The sequence below is a fragment of the Hyaena hyaena genome, unplaced genomic scaffold (genome assembly GCF_003009895.1).
Source record: "Hyaena hyaena isolate Hyena2069 unplaced genomic scaffold, ASM300989v1 scaffold_21, whole genome shotgun sequence".
Lineage (NCBI taxonomy): Eukaryota > Metazoa > Chordata > Mammalia > Carnivora > Hyaenidae > Hyaena > Hyaena hyaena.
The window spans coordinates 1,759,170-1,764,347 of record NW_024080653.1 but is presented as its reverse complement, the minus strand read 5'-3'; the positions used below and the strand labels follow the sequence as shown (position 1 = coordinate 1,764,347).

General features: G+C 44.2%; 1 long non-coding RNA gene across 1 annotated transcript; it reads left to right on the top strand.

Moving 5' to 3' along the window:
- The first annotated feature begins 1,939 nt into the window (after nt 1–1,939).
- Nucleotides 1,940–4,463, top strand: LOC120228159. The gene is made up of 3 exons (XR_005527418.1): nt 1,940–1,992; nt 4,124–4,216; nt 4,438–4,463. It is a non-coding gene; the product is annotated as an uncharacterized LOC120228159 (long non-coding RNA).
- Nucleotides 4,464–5,178: the final 715 nt, after the last annotated feature.

Below are 5,178 nucleotides of genomic sequence, written 5' to 3'. Positions count from 1 at the left end.
CAGGAGCCAGGACAGCAGCAGCCTCTTCGTCCGTCCCTAGGCACGGGGCGGAGTGCGGGGTCTTGAGACTTTCCGCCATTTTCCCAGGGCTCAGGCCAGGCTCCAAGCCCCTCCAGACTCCCTAGGGGACACTGGCACCAAGGAGGAGACACTCCCAAGGTGGCAAATGACTGAGGTTTTGGAGACCTTGGAACATTGCTACGGGCTCCTTTCAAAGGAAGGACAACTCTTATCTTGAGACCAAGGAATTTGAACTAAACGGGGTAATGACTGATCAATACCACAAATCCCCGCCCCCTTCGCTGTCCAGAAGATGCTTGACACCGGGGCGGGGGGGTGGGGGGGTGGAATGCCTGAACCTATGGACGCACATGGATCTGGCCTTTTGGGTTTTTTGCCTGAAAAACCTTCACACCCAGCGAGGAGCCCATTGAGGGGCTTGAACTCACGATGCTGAGATCAAGACATTCGCTGAGATCAAGAGTCGGATGCTTAACTGACGGAGCCATCCAGGCGCCCCTAGATTTGCTTTTGAATTCTAAATCTTGTACTTAGCAGCTGTGAAATCTTGAAGGTCTTACTTAATTTCACTGTAGACTGTCTAGAGGATCCTTCCGGGGCTTATCATATTCTAGAAGGATCTACACCTTTCCTTGTCTTTGAGCTATTTGGCAACTCTCTGGGTTGTGGACAACTGATAGTAAAAAAGAATGATTCTTGTCCATGAAGATGCAAAAAGTCTTATATAATGAAGACACAAATAATGATTCCCCAGTGGCTGGTGACCCCATTTCATACGTACAAGCAAGTTCGTTTTAGCATTCCTCGTTGCCTACATGTGTGTCTGTGCTTTGGACTGTCCTTTGAACTAGTATTTACATCTCAACGGTTCCTTTGTTAATTAATAAGTTAAATAAAATCCTTGACATGTGTTCATTTTACGTTTGTATGAGAATCACGATTTTACCCTTAAAAACACACCCTTTACCATGTCCTTAGGCCACCGTTTTCTAATCTGTGACAGGACTTTTACGGTATCCATTTCGCAAGGATTTAGAAAATTACCGTATGTAAAAAGCCTGATACTCAGGGACCCAGTGTCCTCCCCTTTCATTCTCTATCCTCCCATCGTCCAAAAGTTTCTCAAATCCCACGTAGAGAATTTGGACCAAGCCCACGGCATTTCACTTCATCTTATCCCCCCTGAGCTCTGTCTCCAGGATTAAGATTCTGAAGCCCAGAAAGAATTCTAAAGATGCTAAACCGAATAGAGGCCCTTGATGAAGGAGGACACGGAAGGCCAAAACCAAACACAAACACAAAAAACAAACACAAGCTTTCTTTCAGACTTCATGCACAGGGTTCAAAAGTTATTTGATATCAATAGGACAGAATTTGCTTTGCTCAGGAGGGTTGCAGTACCAGCTCTGGGCAGCAGGTGGCAACATCTCTCGACCCCTTGTCTGGGATGCTCAACTTGTCTTTTTCAGGTTTTCCTAGCTATTCTTACATGTTTATCCTTCCGTGTGAATTCTAGTATCCGCTTAAAATCTAGGAAAAATGTTTTGGTATCTTAATTGTAATTGCATTAGATTTATAAATTTACTTGGGGAGAGGGACATCTGGATGGCTCCGCCGGTTGGGCCTCCGACTGGCTCACATCGTGATCTCACTGTGTGTGAGTTCAAGCCCCTTGTGTCGTGCTGACGGCTCAGAGCCTGGAGCCTCCTTCGGATTCTGTGTCTCCCTCTCTCTCTGCCCCTCCCCTGCTCACACTCTCTCTCTCTCAAAAACAAACATTAAAAAAAAATTGTGTAATAAATAAATTTACTTGGGGAGAACTGACGGATGTGTTGAGTTCTCTTTTCCAAGAGCAAGACCATCCTCCATCTGTCCAATTCCTTGTTTGTGTCTTTCAGTATTTTAATGTTTTCCTCATACAGATTTCGAACTTTCCTTGTTGAATGCAGCACTCAGTCTTCTATCTTCTTTGTTGCTGTTGAAACAAAACATGCTACAACATGATATATCCGCTCCCTGGTTATTATTTATGTTTGTGAAGGCTGACAAATGCTATCATAGCATCTGCACATAGACTATTTTCAAATTATGCCTCTAATTTATTTCTCTTTCCCAAGTCTTTCGACTGGTATGTCAGGAATGAGCCAACACAATTTACTCCCCTTTGGATCCAGATAAACGAGACTCAGCCTTTATGTTTGGGTTCGCCTGAATTTAAATTTGAGGAAGTAGATTTGGAGTTCTCTGCTGATAGTATAAGACAGGATGTGCTACATAGTGTCGATAGAGTAAGGCAGTAGAATATAAAATTAACACATCGAGATCAATAGCTCCTTGACCAAAACAAATCCTTTTCTGTAGGAATTTACCCTGAATGTAAATCTTCAGTAATACAAAAATAAATATGCACAAGATTATTCAACTTCAGGATTGTTCAAAAGCACAAAATATTGGGAAATGCTGAGGTACTTAAATGAAAGAGGGGCGCCTGGGGGGCTCAGTCGGTTAAGCGTCTGACTTCAGCTCAGGTCATGATCTTGTGGTTAGTGAGTTTGAGCCCTGCGTCTGACTCTGTGCTGACAGCTCAGAGCCTGGAGACTGTTTCTGATTCTGTGACTCCCTCCCCTGCTCATATGCTCGCTCTCTCTCAAAAATAAATAAACATTAAAAAAAATTGTTTTTAATGTAAGAGATCTGAACATGAAGAAGGATACATCTGTGCAACAGAGGACGAGGCAGCTGAAATAAAATGAGGAAGATCTCTGTGGACTACCATGGAGTGGTTTTAAGGGTGTGTGTATGTATAGTTACACATATTTTTTAAGTTTAATTACTTATTTATTTAAACAATCTCTACACTCAACATGGGGCTCAAACTCAGGACCCTGCAATCAGGAATCTCATGTTCTTCTGACCAAGCTAGCCAAGGTGTCCCTCTGGGTATATTATTAATTTAAAAAAAAAGAAAAACTAAAGACAAAGGCTATTTATACTATTTATACCTTTTATATAGGAAATAATTAAATAATAATCACGTATCTGCTTATTTTTGCAAGAAGACAGACAAGGAAAAGACACCAGAAACTAGTGAGGCTGGTGACCTACGCAGGGTGCGGGGTTAGAAGTTTTCCTTTACCCTTCAGGGCTCTTCCTGCCGGCCTAAGAATGAAATTGACATGACACAGATTTTTTTTTTTTAATATTTTTATTTATTTCTAGGAGAGAGAGAGACAGCGTGAGCAGGGGAGGGTCAGAGAGAGAGGGAGTCACAGACCAAAACAGGCTCCAGGCTCCGAGCTGGCAGTCAGCACAGAGCCCAACGCGGGGCTCGAACCCACGAACCGCGAGATCATGACCTAAGCGAAAGTCGGACGCTTAACCCACTAAGCCACCCAGGCGCCCTGACATGACACAGATTAATAGGAGAAAATGTCCTTCAGTTTCATACACATGGGAAACTCACATGGAGGAGAGGTTCAAAGACAGAAAAGTAAAATGAGGTGTGTGTGCCGTCCTGAGCTGAGGAATGGGAGGGAAGTCTGGGCTTCCCAGGGGAGGAGGGAACTCACAGGGCAGTAAGAAAAGCAGTTATTTCATAATTAGATGTTTGCCCTGCCACACAGACGGGTCACTCCAGTAAAATTTATCTCTGGTAGCACCTCTTATTCTGGGAAAGAACTAATGTAGACTCTTCTAGGTAGTTAGGGAAGGTCGAGAATTTCTCTCCAGCCACAGATCTTGATTGCCTTCGGTTCTAAATAGTCCACAAAGGGGCACATTTTGGAAAGACTTGTTCTGAGCCTCTTCAGGAGTAGAACAGGGTAGAAGGGATGAGGGTGCAGAACAGGGCGCGGGGAGGGAGTGACACTTCTCTAAGTATACCTGTTGGCATAGTTTCCCTTTGTGCTGTTAAAAAAACAAAATCCAACTGAGTAAATTTGAAGAGCTAATTGGCTTTTCTCAGCAACTGGGAATTGGGAAGCATCCCGTCTAACAAACGGAAAGGAACTCCCAGGAGCTCTGCAAAGTAAGAGATGTGGGCAGAAGGCGGTTGGGGGGGAGGGGTGCGGTTTCTAACAAAAGAGTAATTGTTTCAAGCGAGGTTACTTTTTTTGGAGGGGAAAGGTGGGGGTTCATCATGCAGATCACCTCACTACTGCTCATCAGGATTATTACCGATGGTTAAAAGTCTCAGGTCACGGGGCGCCTGGGTGGCTTAGTCGGTTGAGCGTCCGACTTTCGCTTAGGTCATGATCTCGCGGTTCGTGGGTTCGAGCCCCGCGTCGGGCTCTGTGCTGACTGCCAGCTCAGAGCCTGGAACCTGTTTCAGTCTGTGACTCCCTCTCTCTCTGACCCTCCCCTGCTCGTGCTGTCTCTCTCTCTCTCTCTCCTAGGAATAAAAAAAAAAAGTCTCAGGTCACATTCCCCGGGAGGCAAATCTGCAATTACATTAGATATTAAGTCTTCGCTTGCTGACGTGCCTTAGCACAAGTGACTCTATTTGGAGCATGTTGTCTCTTTTTTTCCTTTAACAGAAGCTTAATATTTAATATTATTAAAAAGTATTAAAAATCAGCAAGGATGGGGGGAGGAGAATCCTAACATGGAATACGAAGATAAGTAACTGGAAAAAAATTAAACCTAACTATTAAACTATTATTTATAGTTTAATGCCTGGGTGGCTCAGTCAGTTAAGCATCCGACTCTTGATCTCAGCTCAGGTCTTGATCTCAGGGTTGTGATTCAAGTCCTGCTTTGGGCTTGAGTGTATTATGCTAAGCAAAGTAAGTCAAATACCATATGATTTCACTCACATGTGCAACTGAAGAAATAAAATAGATGAACATATGCGGGGGGAAGAGAGGGAAACAAGCCATAAGAGACTTAAAAAAATTTTTTTTAATGTTTATTTACTTTTGAGAGAGAAAGAGAGAGTGTGAGTGGGTGAGGGGCTGGGCGTGGGGCAGAGAAAGGGGTGGGGTGGGGGACACAGAATCTGAAGCAGCTCCAGGCTCTGAGCTGTCAGCACAGAGCCCGACGCGGGGCTCAAACCCACGAACCGAACCGTGAGATCATGACCTGAGCTGAAGTCAGACACTTAACTGACTGAGCCACCCAGGCGCCCCTAGGAACTTTTACAGATAGAAAACAAACTGA